Source organism: Desmodus rotundus, chromosome 10, assembly GCF_022682495.2.
Source record: "Desmodus rotundus isolate HL8 chromosome 10, HLdesRot8A.1, whole genome shotgun sequence".
Taxonomy (NCBI): Eukaryota; Metazoa; Chordata; class Mammalia; order Chiroptera; family Phyllostomidae; genus Desmodus; species Desmodus rotundus.
In genome coordinates, this window is record NC_071396.1 from 28,406,411 (window position 1) to 28,427,218 (window position 20,808).

General features: G+C 52.1%; 1 protein-coding gene across 2 annotated transcripts in view; it reads left to right on the forward strand.

Annotated features, from left to right (window-relative positions):
- ADAMTS17 (ADAM metallopeptidase with thrombospondin type 1 motif 17) overlaps positions 1–20,808 on the forward strand; it is a 194,725-nt gene that overhangs the window by 83,063 nt on the left and 90,854 nt on the right. The window lies entirely within an intron of this gene.

Sequence of the window (20,808 nt, forward strand, 5' to 3'; positions counted from 1 at the left end):
ACATGAACTTGGTGCTCAGGTTTGCTCTGGAAGCTGACATGGGACTGGCAGGAGGTTTCTCTGAGAGCGTCTTCTAGTCGCATTTCCTTTCCTGGCTCAGTGTGATCTTTCCAGGCTCTGCCTCCTCCCAACCTCTCATTCACATAATGGGATTTATCCATCTTCCTCCTGTTGACTTCCTATTTTTTTTCCAGCCAGTTTCAAAGTCCACATTGCTGAAGGTAGAATGTCAGTGTCTTAGCCTGAAAGTGCTAACAGCTATTGCCTCTCTGCACAGGGAAGTTCTTCCCTTCAGGAGGAAATAACCCAGACCTGGGAGCCCAGAGGGGGAGGCTCTGATGCAGCCTCCTGGTTTTTCAGAGGAGGAAACAGAAGGTCAGAGGGGTCAAGCGCCTGGCCCAAGGCCGTGGTCACCTGCAGGAAGTCTCAGGTGGCAGAAAGTCAGCTGACTAAAACCAAGGTCCAAGGGTTGGCTCTTTCTCCCGGAGCAGCTGTCTGTTTGACGTTTTTCTGAAGGGAAAAATTGTGACCCAATGGCTTACAAACTTAAAAAATAAATAAATTGAGGGGGCTGGAGCATGTAAAACAATGGGAAAATTAATTTTGGCTTGAACAGAACAAAAGTAAATGTAAATCTAGTTCTTGGGGGGAAATCTAGTTCATGGAGGCCACCAGGGCACAGAACTGACTCTAGTTCATTTCATATATATATATATATATATATATATATATATATATATATATATATATATATACACACACACACACACATACATATATATATAAACACACACACACATATAGTAAAGGTCTTCCATTGACCTACATAGTAAGATGCTTGGGACCCAAAATGGAAACTCCAGCTTCTTCAGGAGTAAAACCACTGTGTAAAGACAAAAGAGTTTCCCTTCTGCGTCAGCCGTATGTGGCTTTAATTATTTATTTGGGGGCTTGCTTTGGTTGTCGGGTCCCCTTTCAGTTTGTTTCACTCCTGAAGGCAGATTGGTAAGTGACCTCTCTGTACCTGTTAGTTACCGTGATGGGGGTTACAGGAAGTGAAAATAATCTTACGCGTATTTCCCGGGGATTAAGGAGGAAAAACAGGTCATTGGCCAAGAGAAACAAGATGAGCTGTTGTCTCTCCGCGCAAGTTATCATTGCATCTCGAAGGAACGGTTTTAAAAAGTTGTCGACAGCCCTTCGCCCATACTCTCTTGCCTGCACTACCAGAGAATAATTTTTAAGTGAATTATAATCAAATTTGTGTTCTTATCCCTGATTTGTTAACAACAAGCCTGTCCACAAGAATGGTTGCCGAAAGGAAGGCGCACACCCATACAGCTTTGGCAAACTCCTTCTCGCTGTCAAACGATGCACACAGCGTGTCATAGTTCCCCGAATCGACGTCCTAAGGGCTGTGAGCCACAGTGTTGTCAAAACGTTTCCCAGCATGCATCTCGTCGGGGCCCTTTGACTAGATGCGTGCATCGCATTGTCCCCTGGCAGCAGTCAGCCCCCCGGGCACTGGCAGGAGTGCTGTTTGCACGCGCGTGTGAGCTCCCACGTGCCGCACAGAGGCCTTTTCTCCGCGGACCTCGGGAACACAGAGGGCCATTTTCTGCCTGGTGACCTGTGCCATTGTGCGGGATCAAAGCCCCGTCCGGGCCCAGGAGGTCTGCAAGGATGAATGGTTGGATTCAGTCAGACTGCAGTTGCCTTTAGCTACAGTCTGTTTAGAATTTCTTGGAGGACCCTTTATAGCTTGCTACTGAACACTAATTACCTACAAAAACAAACACCTTATTGTTAATCAAAGCCAATAAAGCCCCGCTAGCACTCGGCCCTGCCCCTTGTTGGGTGATTATAGTTTTCCCAGGGCAGCCTGTTGTCTCCGCCGAATCCGGGAGCCTAGGGAAGGAGAGCCCCCAGGGATGAAGTCACATTCTCTCATCCCCGCAGCTCTCTGCTCCGTGGGCTCAGATCAGCAGCCAAGGCTGTGCAGAGGCTTGAAAAGGAGACCAACCTCCACAGCCATGGAAGCCCCTGGCCAGGCTGCTTCACAGACACGAGACTTGGGAGCTGTTCTGAGTTTTGGCGTGGAGTGGAACAGTTTACCTTCATGTTCCTTAAGTACGTGTGACCTAAGATAGGACGAGATGGTATTGTCAGGGGACCCGAGACGCCGGTCCATGCTCACCAAGAACATTTCTTGGTGCAAGTTTTAGAAAATGGAAAAGAGTATCTCTTTGTGTACCCATAGAAAGTCCCCAGGGGCCCACCCAGTGGTCCCTAACCATTTAACACTGTTGAGGTGCCACTTCTCTTTAAAGGCTGGGTGTGCGTGCCTTTGCACAGGGCACTTGTAGGTGCGGCCCTTCTGTTACTTACCCAGTATTTCTCGTATGGGGATGGGGGCGTGCAGTTGCCCTCAGATCCAAATTTCAGGAGAAGTTCCCGCTCCATGTGAAGGACACATTGCATTAATCAGACAATGGGAGCTGCATAAATGAACCACATTTTCCTTCAGCTTTGGCTGTCAGGAAACACCAAGCGAAGTCTCAGGTTCATGTTCAACAGTTGACTCATCCGAGTCCTGGAATGCTATTTTTCTCCCTCTTTGTACTGTCTCTTGGTGTGCATGGTTTTGTTTAAATATCGTAGTTCAAAACTCATTTATTCGGTACTGTACGCTGGCTCCAGTCCATTGCGCAATCACATGGGTTCTAAATGATAGATGAAGTGAGAAGTGCTTGCCTTGGTCGTGTCAGTAATGCTGCGCAGGGTGGGAGGTTGTAACGTACTTGTTCACTGAGCACCTGCTGCTTAGCTGCTGGCCCTCATTCTGCTGAATCAGGCCTGTCAGGGAGGTATGACTTAGCCTTTGCTTTGTAGGTTAGAAAGCTAGTCTCCCTTTTTAAAAAATTTCCACTCTCTACCTAAAATGATTTGGAATCACTTAGATGATAATAAACGCAGGCAACAGGGCCGTTAAAATAAGGACCCAAATGACAAGAGATAAGTAGTAAGGAAGAGAGTCTGTTATATCTCCCCCAGACCACGGTATTAATACTTGCACTTTGCTGCCTGGCACGGCAGAAAGGACACCACACGGCATGGCACAGCTGACAGAGGAAAGCAAATATGTCATCCGGAGGAGTTTCTAGGAAACTTAAATCTGTGGGTGAGATTGACAGCCATGTGATGACTGACAGCCTTCTGATGATTGACAGCCTTCCAATGATCGACAGCTGTCTGACAATTACTCTTTAAAGGAGGGCTGGAAAACGCTGGAGCCCCAGCTGTAGACAGGGACTGAAGGATGTGCAGTTCCTGGTGGGGGTCGTGGGTGGGGACCTGGGAGGGGCTGCTCTGTGTCTCTGCCTGGAGGAGTGGACCCTGGGCCGCAGCTGTCTGGCAATGGCTTTGAGGTTTCCATGGCCTTGGTTGCTGTCTTTCCCCTGAAAGACTGCCAGACAGGCAGCTACACTTTTCCTTGGTTCGCCTAGTGGGTGGAAATGTGGCCGTGTGTGCGTTTGGGGAGGCAGCTGTCTCCCTGTCTTCTCATGATAGCCCGACCAGAAATGCTGGTGCCTCAGCCCACGCCCTGCCGTGCTTTTCTTCCCCCTCGGGGACCCTGACAGGGGGCAGATCCCGAGCATGAGAACATGGCTGTGGTGGCCTTCCTGCTTTCGAGGCTCCACTGATGGGTCATGGGAAGGACTGTCCCCTAAGGATGAGAGAAACTCAGATCCACACCAGCCATCCCTGAGAAAAGGCAAAAACCAAGTCAGGCTGCACCCTCACCGATCAAGGGGGCGGGGGTTGTAGGGGCTTCAGCGAAGTGTTAAAATGACCGGGTATAGTACATCCGTTGGAAGTTTGGGATATATTGTTTGCTGGGATGTGGTTTGGAGGGCTTGGTGTCAAAAGGCGAGGAAGTCAGTGGTTCTACAACATCCTGGTTAGAACGCCTTTGCTGGGGAGGGAAGTCAGTCCGATGAGGTGTGATTAAGGCCAGAGAGTCCCTTGGCTGGCAGGAGCCCTCCCAGTGCCACCAGGGCACAGAACTGACTCTCAACCGGACATTGGGGACCCAGGGACACCCAGAGTTCCAGGCACCGAGTGTGCTTCTCAATCAGGCGAGACAGAGAGCTCCCGGAACTGCCGCAGTGCCAGGCTTTCTAGGACGGATGATGAGCTGGGGAGGCCACCCATAAGAAACAGGAAAAAAAAAAGGGCATCTTTTTATGTGCAGAAACAAAGAGCGTTCCCTGGCAGAAAACGAACCTCAGCTTCCGTTGGATTTAGGAGGCTCCGTCAGATAAGCCTGAGCCAGGTCGGTGCCTATCCCGAGAGTCACTGCAAACCACAGGCCCTGTGACCCCAGTGAGTCTCCAAAAGGGCCTCCGCACAGGCCCAAGAGCCCTGGCCCGAATCTGGGCTCTTGCCGCTCATACTCAAGAGTGCACGTTTTCCCCACCTGCCCTTCCTGGGGTTTTTCCTGACTTCCCTCTGCCCTTTCTTGGGTCTTTCCATTCTGGGATTCACCTCTGTTGTGATCAGTGGGCTCAGACTGTGGCCTCTGAAACGCTGCTCTCTCCAGGGAAGCTTTGTAGCTGACTTGAACTTGGTTTGGGGGGCAGCTGGACGCTGCTGTAGGAGAAGGGCGCCCGAGGCATTTAGTGAGTGCCAGAGGCCACTCCTCACCCTAGCTCAAGCAGATCACACTCTTGCGGGGTGGGCGAGCTTAGAAAGGCTCTTCTAGGGATGCCACTGCAGCCAGGTGGCAGACCCACTGACAGGTGTCACGCCAGAGGCTTCCACATTGATTTCTGGCCTCATCTACCTTCTCGCTTCCATCTCTTGCCCATCATCCCATCCCTCTGGGCCTCCCTCAGGGTGGAGCCACAAACAGGCCTGGATCTGGCCCAGCTCTCCTGGCTCTTGCTTGCCTCTCTCTCTTGGTCACCCCGAATTCCAGCCCTTGGCCACCTACCTAAGGCCTCACCAGCCAGCCGCACTCACGGCTGGCAGGGCAGGGGGAGAAACGTGCAGCCATCCTGGAAGTTGTCACCTTAGGCAGACTTAGCCCTGTCACCTCTCGTCTGACGTTGCCCCAGGCACCTCCATGAGGGCATAGAAGAAGGTGTAAAGTAACCTGTGATGGGATGGATGTGGCGGTGGAAGGGAAGCAACAGAGGTAGAGAAACAAGTGGGGCCCAAGGCGTCCCGCCACTCACGGAGGGCCCGGGGACTGTGTGCACTACTGCCCAGAAGCTGAGAGCAGGGTGGGGCGGGGCCTTAGACACACAGACGTCCCCACAGAGAGCTGGGTTTGGTGACACAGCAGCCACATGTGCACTGCAGGCGTGCAAAGAGTTGTCAGTGGATTGGTGGCAGCAGTGTGCAGCCCACAGCTGGTTTCTCAGACCTGCACTCACAGGCATGGCCCCCCAGAACCGTACCCCCCAGTTTGGAAGCGCCGTTCTGGCTGGCGTTACTGGGAGGAGGTTGGAAGCCCGGGCTGAGCAGGGACTTTATCCTACGGGGACAGAGGGCTTGTGGATGCCGCCACCTGCCCTGAAGTCACAAGTGGGATCCACGGCCCCAGGCGGGGCCCATAAGGACTCCGTCAAAAGCTGGCATAGCTGCTGGCACTCTGGATGTCTCCTCTTAGAATGTGACACGGTGCGGATGGGAGTTTAGGGCAGCAGACATCGGAAGGATGTCCCCATGAGGAGTGCCTGGGGACATGCTCACCTGGGGTGGCTGATGGGCAGAGGGTGGAGGGGAGAGGGAAGCGGTGCTGGGGGAAATGTTCTCACAACTGCAGTCAACCCAATTCAAATGGAAAGGAATCGTCTCCCAGGGCAGGAAGTAAGGAAAGCCACTCCAGATGTGTGAAGAGGGGAAACGTTTGTCTGGTCTGTATGAAGAGCGAGCCAGGGGAGATGTGTGGTGAACACAGGCCAGGTGTGAGGAGATAGCCGCCGCCCCTGCCTGAACCCTTTGCCTGGTTCTCAGCTGGTAGGCACCATACACCCATCAAATGGGCCACCTTTATAAGGAAGGCACAGCGGAGAGGGGATTCCTGAAAATGGAACTGTTTAGAAATCCTGGGAGGAGGATGCATTCTAGTTGGAATTAGGGCAGTTGTGTGTATCACGGACCGCCAGTCTTCCTTGTGGACCAGAAAGGGGGCACCTTGCCCCAGCAGGGTCTGGTTCTGGAGCCAGCAGGTCCCATGCTGGATTTTCAGACGGGGTCTTCCCGGGATCCCTGGGTCTTTCCCTCCGTTTTTACTCAGCCTCCACTGCCTCTACCAGCCAGGCTGCAGGGTGCTTGGATGTGCTAGAGGTGCTGAGGGTACTTTGGTGTCCCGCCGAGGTGCCTGGGGCGATTCCTGAGTTCCATTTCCTCTCGGTGTTTGGCCCCCAGTTCAAAGTCTGTGTGTGAGCATCCTCAGCGCTCGGCTGCCCTGTCCAGAGTCCAGACTAGCACAGGACCTTCAGTCCTCATTTCCTTTCATCATCATTTTTTTAAGTTTGCTGCTGAAAATTGCAGGGTCTTTCACATTGCTCTACAAGCCAGGTCCTGTAGGCCCCGCCTCCTGCCCCTGCCACATCCCTCCTCCTCATGTCTTCCCAGAGTCGCGCTGACTCTGGTGGCTGTAGAGGAGGCGCCTGGGCATCTGCAAGGCCTGCCTGCACCCAGCACAGCTCTCTCCCCTGATCACAGGCTTCACAACAGCTCCCCCTTCTCCCCCCACCCCACATGCAAGCAAAAGCAGAATTTCCTGCTGCCCCTCCCAGACCGGTGATTTCTGAATGGGAGGTGCCGAGTTCAGAGCAGCAGGAACCCTGTAACTGGTGGCCCTATTTCAATGGCCTTTATGCCCCAAGCAGGAATTTCTCACTGCCCGGAACTAACAGGAATCGCAGGGAACTTCCCATGATTTCCTTTGGAGTCTTACCCGGGACGCGGAGTCAGGGGTGAGGCGAGGACACCACTTCTAGTGGCCTGGCAAGCCCCGAGCCGCTGTCCTGAAGAGGACCTTGACCACAGCCTCCCCAGCTCCTCCCAGGCCAGGCAACCAGCAGCAGAGGGACAGCCATTCCGAGCTCTTCCGGAGGCAGACAGCTGTGCTGCCACCTGCATCCTGGGCAGCCTGGCCCAGCTGCTAGTGGGACACTAGCCATTATCTCTGTGATGGGAAACCCAGCCGCCTCCAGAGCTTCCTCACTGTAACCACAAAGGCTACAAAGCTGAGCTGGTGTTTCCTAACTCCAGCCTGGGAGTTACTTGCATTGAATCATCAGGTGGATTGCCTGCCTTCCACCTACAGCGAAGTGGGCCGAGATGGTGTTCAAAGAGACAGGATGCAAACTGAGTTAGTCTGAAGAACCAAACTCTGAAATTTAAAAAAATTTAAAAGAACTGCCTTACTTTTCAGGCTGTTCTGGGAAGTAGCTGAGGGCCAGTTTTCTCAGGAGTTACCCCCTTCCCATGGCTCTAAGCGGCCGGGTGGAGACCCAGACCAGAGCCCCAGGGTCCTTTACACAAGCGAGCCAAGCTTGGGCCAAGGCCGGGCCCTTCCTGTGCAGCTCCGCTGGTAGCTGGATTTGCTTACCTGTATGTCTGCTTACACGGTGCTGTTACAGACTGAATGTGTGTGCCCCCTCCAAATTCACAGGTTGAAATCTAGCTCCCATTTGTGATAGTATCTGAAAGTGGGTCATCGGGAGGTGATTAGCCAATGAGGGGGGAGCCCCAGGGAATGGGATCGGTACCCTTAGAAGAGATGGGAGAGCTAGGTCTCTGTACCCTATGTGAGGGCACAGCGGGAAGGCAGCCATCCTGTGACCCAGGAAAGGGCCCTCCCCATACCCGAGCACGCTGGCACCCTGCTCTTGGACTTCTGATTTCTAGCACTGTGAGAAGTACGTTTCCCTGGTTGAGAAGCCAACCTGTTGGTGGTATTTTATAATAGCCGCCTGAGCCAGCTAAGACGTGTCCCCATTCTCTCAAGGTGTTTGGTTTCCTGCCTGAGATCCTTGTTCATCTACTGCCCACTGCTGATGGGAAATTTTATTTATTTAGTTAGTTATTTTTAGACAGAGGGGGAGGGAGGGAGAAAGAGAGGGAGAGAAACATCAACGTGTGGTTGCACCTCTCACATCCCACTGGGGACCTGGCCCGCAACCCAGGCACGTGCCCTGAATGGGAATCGAACCTGTGACTCCTTGCTTCACAGGCCGGCACTCAATCCACTGAGCCACGCCAGCCAGGGCTGATGGAAAATTGTAAACAAAAACCCGAGGATGGCTGCTTATTCTCTGAGACCCTGGGAAGTTTGCCACCAGCCCGGTCAGTGGCCCATCCGAGGGAGGAGCCCTCCTCATCCTCGTCCATCCTCGGGCACAGAGGGCGTTCTCTTGTATTGCATGAAGGTGGAGGTGCTGCCAGGAGGCGGTGGCACACAGGAGCAGCAGAAAGGCTTGAGGGGGCTGGAGGAACCACGAAATCAGACGCTGTTCCTGACATCAGAACAGACACCCTTGTGGCCAGGGATCCATGTGAGGATCTGGCCCTTAGGAAAAAATATATAAAATAATAGATGAAAACAGAGCCAGGGGGGTTATCATTTTCTTAGCAGGTCACAGTCTGCGTGACAAAGACATTATCCTGCTAATCAGAACCACACTTCTGTGGCAATGAGAAGGCGCAGGCGCTAAGTAAGCCTGGCGGTTTGCTGGTGCTCACACATGATTGTGACCAGGAGCAGAGAGAGAAGGAGAAGGGGGCGGGCTGGCCAGCTCCGAGCTGAGCCTGGGAATAGCATGGGGTTGTCAAGGTCCCTGGAGGTGCTGGTGCTTGTGACGGGGTGGGCAGCCAGTGGGAGACACAGTGCCCCATGATGCTGGGATGTGTTACTTGGGCTGAACCAGGGCCATGCTGCAGTCCTGGCCTCCTCAGCTCGCAGCTGGGTAGGTTGTGAAAAAGAAGGAGGGGGCAGAGCCTTGACGGGTGAAACTGAATAACAACGTTTCCCACCCAGGATGTGGTGGTGTGGCCCCTAGGACCCCTGCCATGGGGCAGCTTTAAGACACACTGAGGACCCCACAAGGGGACCCCTGCCCTTGACGGAGAGGCCTGTGCAGGCCAGTTTCTGGTCAAAGAAGCCTTCCAGGCCGGAGCACAAGCTCATGGGAGCCATGACACCTGAGGGTCCTGTAGGTGGCTGCGTTGGCTCTGTGGCAGGGAGCACCCATTTGTGGCACGTGCCCTGGGATCCCCAAGGGGTAGCACAGACTGTGCTCCCGTGACAGGAGGGAGCTTCCCTGAAGAACGAGGCAGCCAGCTCGCCTGGTCTGTGTAGACTTGGCTCACTCAGCACAACAGACTCATGGAAACCCCTCTCTGGCCCCCATCCCGGCCCAACCTGCCCTAACTGCCCTGGTGATTATCACCTACACCTCCCCTGTCAGAATCTGGCAGAGAAGTGTGTCACAAGGGACAGGGTGGATGGAGGAACGCTGCAAACCCATATCTAGTGCCTCCTCGCTGCTCCGACTTTGGGCTGAGGTCCTTCACGCCATCGGGGAGCCTGTCAGAAGCACAGGGTCTGAGCCCCGCCAGGTGCCTCCTGCAGACACCAGAACTGGGGAAGAGCGGCTGGGGTGCATCGCGGGGGTAGCCCTCTTGGCCAACCTCCTCTCCGTGAGGTGTGTGCAGCTGTGGGTACATGTGTGAATGCGTATGTGAATATGCACGTGTGTGCGGAAACGTATATGAGCACGCATATCTGTGTCTGTGTGAACATGTATGTACATGCATGTATATGCATGTACAGGCAGACCACAGAGATATTGCAGGTTCCACTCCAGACCACTGTGATAAAGCAAGTGGTCATCTTTTTGCTGGTCTTGCCTTCAATCTGTAAAGCATGCAGCATAAGCGCAGTTAAATAAGGTGTGCCTATACATATATATACACACACATACACACACACACACATATACCACACACACATACACCACATACACACACATAAAAAAAGCTTGGGATGGAGGGAAAACTTTTGTTTCATTTTCAAGTTTTTTAGAATTGCTTTCTTGCCCTGATTTTGGAGGGTTTTTTTTTTTTTAATTGATTTTTAGAGCGAGAGACAGATTTGTTCCACTTATTTATGCACTCATTGGTTGATCCTTGTACATGCCCTGACTGGGGATTGAACCTGTAACCTTGGTGTATCGGGACCACACGCTAACCCATTGAGCTATCGGCAGGGCCCTTGCCCTGATTTTGGAATCTCTTCTGTGGTCCCCCACGCTTTATTTACCACCAGCAGGCTCCGAGGGGTCTTTGGCTGGCTTACAGAGTTTGGTGCTAGGTTTCACTCAGCTTTCTCTAGCTTGGAGACTAGATTCCTGCATAGACATGGTTGGTACAGTCAGCCCCCATCCTTCCTGTTAAAGAGGCCCCATTCTTAGCCCTGACCAGTGTGGCTCAGTTGATTGGGCATCATCCTGCAAAGCAAAAGGTCGCCAGTTTGATTCCCACCCAGTCAGGGCACGTGCCTGGGTTGTGGGTTTGGTCACCAGTCGAGGCACATGTGAGAGGCAACCAATCGATATTTCTCTCCGACATCAGTGTTTCTCTCCCTCTCTTTCTCCCTCCTTTCCCTTCTCTCTAAAAATAAATGAATAAAATCTTTAACAGAAAGATAGACCCCACTCTAGTCTAAACATTTAACTCAATGCATCGTATGATCTGGTATATTTCTTGGCTACACTCCAGAATGTCGACGCGGGTGTGCTGACAAACCTTTTGGCGAGCACACTGACCAGCCAGAATTCCGTTTTGGCTGGGACACTGGGCTTTTCCGTGTAGGACCTGGAAGGAAGCAGAGGAAACCGAAACAATGAACCAAATCGTGAAATGCTCCGTAGAGCTCCAGAAGCAGCGGTTTTGGCTGCCCCGGAAGGGCCGATGGAGCTCCTTGGCAAAAGCTTTGAAATGCTGGTGTTCCTGCCTTGCCTCTCTTCACCTCCGATTCAGGTTTTCTTTCTAGTTTGGGGTGGAAGCTGATGTGTGAGGGACTGGGCTCTCCCTAAGGGAAGCTTGTCCCCATCCTCCCTCCCAGGGGCCTACCTGTCTGGGTACAGTTCATTTCACGGCTACCCTATTGGTGGCAGTAGGGAGTTGGCAGGTCAACCTCTTGGTTGACTTTTGGATCCAACACAATAGGAATCATTTTTCTTTCCACATTGGACGTAATGTCGCCCGAGGTCTAGAAGCCCAGTGCAGCACCCAAGTGCTGTGTGGCACCTGCTGGAATCTGAGGGCATGGAAAGACACTGGTCACTTCCTGCTGCCACACGAATTGGCTCCTACTTCCCGAGAAGCTGCTCCGCCCATGGGGCTTGAGCCTGGAGACTGCCTGGCCTTGGTCTCCAGTAGTTCTTGGTCTCTGGTCCTGGTTGTGCATATTGCAACTCCAATGAAGGGTGAAAAAATCATTTCCTCTTAGGGCCCTAAAAGAGGAAAGCCTTGGCTGCAAAAAAATACTCAAATGCTGATGGCATCGACAAGAGTGAATCTGTGTTAGGGCGGGAGGGTGAGAAAGGAAAAGACAGTGTATGATAGTTTGCAAAGCAGCAGGCCTCAGAGCTGAGGGGCACCATTTATATAGATAATGCTGTCACCCCCAAAGTGAGAATCAATGCTGAAAGAACAGGAGGAAGGCTGAGCACCAAGTGACAAAAAGTGACCAGAGAGTGGAGGTGAGCCCTGAGTTGCAGCGTTTTCTTCCTGCCCTAGGCACTCTTCCCAGCATCCCCTGCAGGTCATCAGCTCGGCGCCTCGGTCTCCTTTTATGCCAAAGGATCAGAGTGATGGTTCTTTTCCCTGAAGAATTAGGGTTTTCCCAAGGAAAAACCTGTGGTGTGTGTGACATCTGAGGCTTCAGCTGCCTTCCATGCAGTGAACTCACCCCAGCAGCCTACCTGGAGGAACAGCCGTTGGTCCTGCGCAGGGCCAAAGATGGAGAGGGCCAGCCATGCCTTAGCAACTCCCAGTTCAGACCAGTTACTCTTGCTCTGTCAGGGTTGCCAAATTACACACCAATCTCCTCTGCACACACCAGTTCGAAACAGACATTTAGGTCAAGGCCAAGAGCCAAATTCTTTTTCAAAGAAACAGAGATAGCAAGGCACTTGGTCCCGTGGATTTTTCTGGCTTCTCTTTTTTCTCTAAATGTTCAAGTGTCCCACCAAGCTGGGTCGCATGTGGCTAGGAGTGGGGGAGAGGGGAGGGCTAGCGGGCAGCCACTGCCCTTGGCTTTGGCTGTGGCTTTGGAGACCTTGACACAAGAAGATTCCTCTTCTCTGCTGAAACCACAACAGAGAGGCTTTCTGTCTGGAACACCTTTTCCTTTGACACCTCAGATGGGACCTCTTCCTGTTTTAATAACCTGTTATCAACTCCAAAGGCTGCTGCGAGGAATAATATCAATTATCGCTTAGGCAATACTTTCTTGGCATGGCTTGAAACCGCATTCCGCCCTCCGAACGCGCTCGCTGCCCTGAGCCAGAATTCAGAGGGTTTGAGGACGCGTCATTTACACATAGTCATTAAGGCGGCCAGGGGAATATATTTTTATCCTGTAAATTGAATGCCAGTTAAGCAGGAGTGATTATGGCAAGAAGTCTATAATTTATACCAGGGGAAGTGAAGATTTTGGTTAAAGATAAAAAAGGATTGCTTAAGAAGAGCCTCAAACAAATAAAAATGAAAGGAAAGGAAAAAGAAATAGCAGTAACAAAGCCACTCAACGTCTTGATTGTGTGGAAATTGCAAAAACCGAATCCTTTCGGGTTTTGCAATTTCCGAAGAAACAGTCAGAGAAACAGTCTATGTATACAGTTCTTCACCGGATGTCACCCAAACTAGCGGTTAATCGTTTAGCCATAGGGCGGCTACTATTTCTGAAATTTCTCTCTTCCTTAGACTCTTCACTAGGGTAAAGTTTGTAGATGAAGCACATGCCCTTGGACTTCGTGTGTGCCCAGAATCTACCCCCAGGAGTGCCTTCCCTGGACTCACCCCCAAATTGGGACTCTGGGTGCAAGCAGTGAGAACTTTGAGCAAAAAGTGACGGTCGTGAATCTTTGTCACTTGGCTACGAAGCTTCATGAGAACTCCCGGTGTTTGTCATCAACATGGACTTCTTGAAATTTGTGGGCAGAGGAGAGAAGAGGACAAGGGGACAAGCGAGGAATCTCCAGTGTTTGAACTCTGTCAGGTCCTGGAAGCCACGGGAGGGCTGTGGGGCTGGTTTCTGTCGGAGGCAACGTGGGTGTGCTGAGCCCTACACTTGCCTGGAAGCCCCTGTGGTACTCAGCCCCTCCCCAAGCAAGTCTGATTTACTTAGTCTGAGGTGGGCCCAGTTTCCTGGGTGATTTTTCCCTGCAACCAAGTTTACTGGTGTCAAACAAAAACCTCAGACCGGAAGTGGTCCTGAAAGGAGGGTCTTACTGAGCCACGTGCTAGCCAGAGAAGGATCAGCCCTGGGGCCCACAGTCCAACCCACCAGCAGCGGGGCTCCATGAGGAACACAAGCTCATCTGCTGTCCTGAGGTTGATTGATGGGACCCTTTCGTGCAAGTTTCCAGAAGAAAGATGTCCTGAGAGGATGACATTGGGCTACAGGCAGAGCCTGGAGCAAAGGAAAAGAGGAACCGGGCACAGTTGTGGGATCCCTGAAGAGTCCATGAAGGAGAAGTGTTGGCTGCTTCTGCACTGGTTGCGAGCAGCAGTCGGGAAAGCAGAAGGCGGTGGCATCTGGTGGTCCGGCTCCAGGTAATCCTGGAGAGAGCCACCTGGAAGTTCATGCACAGCCTCAGCATACCGTCAGGAACGGAAGCAGGCTACTGCTGGGTTCTACTTGCAGCCGCTAACCCAGGAACCTTCTCTCTGTCTCTCTTCCTTCCACCCCGCAGCCTGCAGTCACTCAGTTTAGGACATCTCAAAAATTTTCCTTGGCACTAGTAAAACTATCAGCGTGACTCTGGATGGGGGGGCGGGGAGGGACACTCCCAGGACCAGCAGCTGCAGCACCCCTTGGGACCTGGATAGAAATGCAAATTGTCACTCCCCACCACACACACACCCCCCTCACGTCTCAGACCTTCTGAATCACAAATGCTGGGTGGGGCCGCACAGTCTGAGTTTTCAGAGGCCCACAGGAAAGCGGAGGGGTGGGGGCTACTTGTGTGCCTGTGGATTTCCCGGAGAGCTTTAAAGAATCCTGATTTATCTTATAGGCATTTCATTTGTTTGGTGTGGTCTCTAAATATTTTGGCAGTTGATTATTCATTTCTTTTATGTTTAAAGTAAGTGACGGGAGACGTTCCTTCCCAGAGTGCAGGAAACGCTGGGCTTGGATGAGAAGCGCAGCATCCAGTGCCCTGACAACATCCAGCATTGCCATTAGCTTGTCCCCAGGGCCACCGCGGAAAGGGAACTATAGACGAGGTTCTCGACTTCTCTATTATGTTGTTATTGTCATTCTTTGTTTTTTTTGCATTAAAGATTTATTTTCTATTGTATTTCTTTGGCAGTAGGAAAAGTCCCTTCAGTTTTCTCATAACTTTATCATTGTAACGTTGCCGTGAAAATTCTTGAAAATAGAATTAGAATAGTGTGTATCTTTATTGGTCATTAAAAAAAAAGAATCTAGATGCTTCCATCACACCTCATCCCAATGAAATCAGAAACTGTGGCAGCAAGAGCCAGGCGCCAGTAGTTTCTAGAACTCTCCAGGAGATTGTACTGTGTGGTTATGTTTGAGAACCAGTGCTTTACAGAAATTGGACTGTGTCCAGTTAAGATTCTAGAATTTGCCTTTGTAATTCTGTCTTATCTCCCTAGTGTGGAGTTCCATTAGGCAGGACAGAACCTCCTCCCCCAGAGCCAGAAGGGGTGACAGAGTCCCCATTGTTCCCCAGGGAAGGTGTGGCTGCTTGCTTCTGACAGACTCTGTGCTGAGGAGAAAGGGTTCACAGGATGCTGTCCAACCCCCCACCCTGCCGCCTAAGTAACAGGCAGAGACCACAGATGCACGGGGGTAACTCTTGGAGAAATTCTTGGTCGCAGTCAAACTGGTGTTATGTTGTTCAGCCGACTCTGTGAACACTAATCAGTGCGGGGTTGGCCTGCGGGAAGGGTCTGGGCTGTGGACAAGGACAAACCCCACCCCCCAGAGTAGAAGCCTGGGGCTTGGGAGGTCAGGCTGGAGGGAGCCCTCTCAGCCACAGAGGATCGAGGCTGCTGCAAGGGAGGAGGAAGTGACCTACCATCTGAGGATTTCAGGTGGTGGGGACCGAACAAAGGGGCTGTCCAGGGTGGGGCTGGCAAAAGGCGGGAGCAAAGGCCCTGGAGTAGTGAGGTCTCCCGGGAATTGCCATGCAAGTGGCTGCCCCGGGTTCACAGGCTGACATCCTTGGGGCGACACCCCTCTTGGGCCAGGTCAGTGGCTTGCATTTCAGAAGGTCAGGAAGTAGGATGGAGTCCAGAGGCCACCCCCCACACCCCCATCCCACCTCCCCTCAGGCCCTGGGCAAGGTGGGAGGGGCGGAGCCTAAATAATTAGGCCATAAAGCCCTCCTGGTGTGTGGTTTTTAAGGAAAGGAAGGGGCTGCTGGTCATTAGGGGCAGGAAGTAGCCTGTCCTTAGGAGCTTCCTGTGCCCTTTGATGTCCCTGAGGGGTCTTTGAACTTTGGGAGCAGCAGGTTCTCTCTTAGCGCGGGCTCCCTCATGCAGGTCGGCTCCTGCCTGCCCTGCAGGCCTTTGAAGGGGAGGGAGGCACTGGGGGCTGCTCTCCAAACCCATTAAAACAGCAGCTCCCGGAAGAACTGGCGGCCAGATTGCCTCTGAGGGGCCTTGGGAAACCGCCCTGTGTCTCCCCACATGAATCCTTTATTTCCTGCGATTCCCCAACTGAAAGGACTTCTGCTGGAACCCGGCAGACCGATATCCTACAGGAAAAAGTAACATCCTCAAAATACCTGAAATGATTTTGGAACAACCACACACACACACAAAGACTGAGGAGAGGAAGCGAGGCTTATTCCTTCCATGAATTCTACCACCCTTGTCACAGGCAGCTTTTTTCTTATCCCCTACAGCCTTTCCATCCGGATCAGCGGATCAGCGTGGTCCCCTCTGCCGTCCGCACTCACCTTGGGGGGCTGGGTCGTGATGCCACCGGTGTGGCCATCCCTCTGAATTCTTTGGGACTCTTCTACCCAGAATGAGCTTCAGAGGTCCCCTCACCCCATAGAATGTTTTCCCAGGTCAGAGATCAACATAGCTTTGTGGATTTTTTTTTTTTTTTGATAGAGATTTTATACACCATCTGACTCCAAGTCTATCCAAGAAACGACACGTGTTTGCATGCTGTGGTTCTGGATGGACTCATCGGGCACGCCAGGCAGCGAGGGCCTTGTAGGAAGGAGGCGAGGAGCCTCCTAAGCAGCTGCCTATCGTTTGCTCATGTGTTTATGGGGGGGACCTCCCCAGCATGGCATCACTCACGCTAATGGGACGATGGGAGGAAGGCCCGCACACGCAGCTTCTATCATGTGTGTGCTAGTGGCCCCTTCCCTTTCGTAGGACGTCTGCCCACTTCTCTCGTTGGCTTTGCACGCGTTTGAGGGCTGCTGAACTTGCAGCCGGGGAGGGGGCGGGGTAGCTGTAGCGCTCCTGCACTCGGGCACGAGCTGGGACACTGCAAGGCCCTCATCCCTCCACAGCCTCTACCTGCCGGGCTCCTCAGTGTCTGTAACCCTTCCTGGTAGCGCTCCTTCTGTACGGAAATTCCGTGAAAGCAGGGGCCCGGCCTCTGTCTGCAGCTGGGGCGGGGTCTGGTCTCAGGAGGCGTTTGACAGGCACTTGTTGAATGAATGAGTGAATGAGTATGGCTACCCTTTAATAACACTGGTTTGAACCTCCCAGACCCACTTAAACACACAGACTTCTTTCAGTATGTATATTGAAAACGTTTTGGGGTATTTGTGACAATTTGCAAAACTCAAAGATGAACCTTGTGATTTTTTTTCCTAACATTTTCTTTTCCATTGGTTACTTTTTTTAAAGTTTCTTTTTAAAGATTTTATTTCTTTATTGTTGGAGAATGGAGAATGGAGGGAGAGAAACACCAATGTGTGGTTGCCTCTCACACGCCCCCTACAGGGGACCTGGCCCACAGCCCAGGCATGTGCCCTGACTGGGAATCGAACTGGCGACCCTTTGGTTTGCAGGCCGGCGTCCATCCACTGAGCCACACCAGCCAGGGCCCCCTAGCTTACTTCATTGTATGAATACAGCACATAATACATATAACATACAGGATGTGTGTTAATTGACTGTTTATGTTACCGGTAAGGCTTCTGGTCTACAGTAGGCTGTTAGTTAAATTTGAGGGGAGTCAAAGTTATGTGCGGGTTTTGGATTGCATAGGGGGTCAGGGCCCCTAATGCCCGCATTGTTCAAGGGCCACCTGGGGCGTTGTCCCTGTTAGGTCCAGAGGAGTGGCGTTGCTCTCCCAAGAGGCAGAGCCGAATTCTCACCAGGCTGGCCTGACTGCGAGGCCAGGACTCTCAAAGATAGTGCTCCGCATCTATGTGAGACGGGGAGGTTCACGTTATCTTCCTTGACTGTTGCATATTTTCATCAAAACGGGCAAAAAATTGGAGACTGGCTGGGCCTGGGAGCCGGCTGCTGTGCGTGCATGTGTCCAAGCAGAGTAGGGGCAGGTGGGGACGGGCGCTGGAAGGGAGGAGCCTCCACAGTGAGAGGCGTGGGGCCAGCCAGGGTCAGCGTGGCCGGGAAACACGATTCGGAGACAGAAGGCAGGCTGGGAGCGAGGAGGCTCACCTGCTGGGTGACCTTAAGGAAATCACTCCAGCTTTACAGCCCCCACAGGTGCCCATCAAGGAAGAGGGACCTGCTCTGGCTGGGTAGCTCAGTTGGCTAGAGCATCGTCCTGATAAGCCAAGGTTGCCGGTTTGATCCCCGCACATTGTATGTGCATGTTCATCCATTCATACATACACACACACATACAATTTCAGGCAAGACTGAGGGGAAGGCAGACCTGACTCTTACACCTGTCATCCGAATTCCTTAGCTACACGTCCAAGAACTGAGTGTTTTTGTGACTGCAGTACTCTGGTTAGCTAAGCCAGACACAATTCACTGCGTGTCTTATTTATTTCCCCCTACTATGATATTATCCATGTGAGCAAAATACACTTAACACGAACACTGTGTTGATTGTCCTTTACCCATCGCAGAGTCAGAATTCAGTGATGTGTTAGAATTTGTTTTAGGGTCTGTATTGTGGTATCCAGCCTAGAGTCACAGTGTTACTGAATTCCCGAAAGCTCATTTTCTTGTGCAACAAGAAAAGCATCTCTGGGGTGACAGAATTTTGAGGCTGCTGTTGCCTCTTTGTTCTGTTCCCTATAAACAGGATCACTGATGACCGTGGCATTTAACCCTGGTCTTCAGCCTGGACAAACAAGGGCCACCTGTCACCCCTGGTAACTTGGAATCCTGGTCAGTGAACTTCCTGAAAAGCTGAACACTGAGGGCCCTGTCTGGTTCTCGGCCAAGAGGTAAAGACAGCAGAGAATTTCCCTTGTAAGGCAATGCTGGGGTGTATTATCACAGGTTAATTAATGGCAACTAATACAGACCTGCCTACCTCTTCCCAAAGACTGCCGTGGGCTGGCCCCAGCAGTGGGAAGGCGACCCTCAGGGAGCCATTGGCCTGGGTTCTTCATCCCACCCCAAACGTTCACATTACAAACTCAGCCAGGGCTACTCGGAGGAGAGGGGACCTTATTCAAATCCCCGACATCAAAATCCCAACCCCCTGGGAGACAGACAAGCAGGCCGAGAGCCCAGTAAAATGGAGCTTCCAAAATGGTAGACACACTGAGCTTCTGCCACGCAGGATTTGCGGCGAAGCAGGGAAGGGGCTGAGCATTGTGGGAATTCTCTCAGAACTCCCCGCGTGGTCTGTGTGTTGGATTTCCCAAAGCAAACACAGAAGCCACGTGTTGCTTGTTTCAAGGTCCAATCAACGCGGGCCCTTAAGTTGTGACTGTGTCTGCTGACCCTGGGTCACATGTGATGTGACGTGAGGCCGGCCCGTGTCCTTCCTGCCACAGTCACTTAAAATCATTATGTGCGCTCAACACCACTCGTTTTTGTTAAATATCACGTTGCCAGAAGTAATAGATGCCCTGGGACCTAAACCTACAATAAGAGATTTTCCAGTCACGTAGTCCTTAATTTAAACTAAAAATAGCCTAAACAGTTGTTTACGGGAACCTCAAATATCAAGGCTGCCTGCCCCGGTGCTGGGTCACCAAACTGCAAATGGATGAGGCACTTAGGGAGCCTTGGAACAGTTTAAACCAGCTCACGTGTGACCTATGGGAGAGAAAGCCACGGCTCCCACTCTCAGCCGAGCTTGCGGACCGGAGCGTTCCTTAGGGAAGCCTTCAAAGGGCCGGCGGAGGGAAATTCTAACAGAACACTCCACGTTGGCGTGCAGTGGTTGACGGGGCAGTCAGCTTTTCTGAGCAGTATTTGAAGTGGAGTTTTGTCTCCTGAGAGGTCAGCTTCGCTGGCCAGCGGGGTCCGGCAGTGTGGGCGATGGAGCCTCTTTCATTTCAGAGCCAGCCTGACCGCCACCAGATCTCACACTGTGGATTTCCAAACAACGTCCTTGTTTGGAGATGCCGTCCCGTGGCCACTCGGGAGACCCCAGCCCAGCCTGGGGTGATGGGAGGCGGTTGTAACAGCGCTAAGCCAGAAGAACAGTTGGCGCATGTTCATTCTCGGAGGATCGGATCCTCCAAGGTTGTCCACAGAGCAGCTGGCCTGGTCCCCAGGCTCTGCGGACACCTTGTTAGAAATTTGACAGAGCCGCTTTTTGTTGAGACATTTTACTTCTGTAACACCTACGCGTTTAATTCGCTGAAAGCCATCGCCATTTTCAGAGCGACCCATTTGAGACCTCTATTACTAGTTTCATCTAAAGACGCCAGATCAATCTCTAAATCAAATTTAAGGTAACTTTGTATACATCCTCTGCTAAGTGCAGGTGAAAAACTAGTTTGCTTCTTCCTGAAAAGTGAACGTGAAACAAAGGTGGGACAGACAGACAGGTCAGTGGACGGCTAATTGTAGATATAGGTAGATAACAAGCAGGGGGGGAAAAAAAGTAAAAACCTGAGTAATGACCTTGGCAAGTGACTCATCTTACTCAGCAAAGTAACCGTTGGAGACACATCTCAGTGATTCCTCTTGGTCAGATTTAGCTGCTGGTTCCTCAGTTCTTCGTTTCACCCTAGTTGGACGGACACCTGGCTTCTCGGCCGAAGGACTGTAGCGACGGCAACCAGAGACGGCTTGTCCCGCTCTGCTGAGCAGGCTGCCATTAGGCGTGTGGCTTCTCGAACTTGGGGGCGCTTTCCCCAGCACGAAGCAGAAAATCCACCTGATACGAATTTACAGCGTGCTTGTGCTGTGATGGCCGCTGGTGGGGAGCCCGGGGTAGGAGGCTCCCCGGGGGGAACCTGGTGAGTTGAAGATGCTCGTGGGAAACCCAGAGGGGTCCGGGGAGATGGGTCGGGACTGAGGAGCAGCATGCCATCCTCAGGAAAGCCCTTTCTGATGTGGTCAATTGGCCGGTGACCAAAAAATTGGTTTGAGTAGAGAAACGTAAAG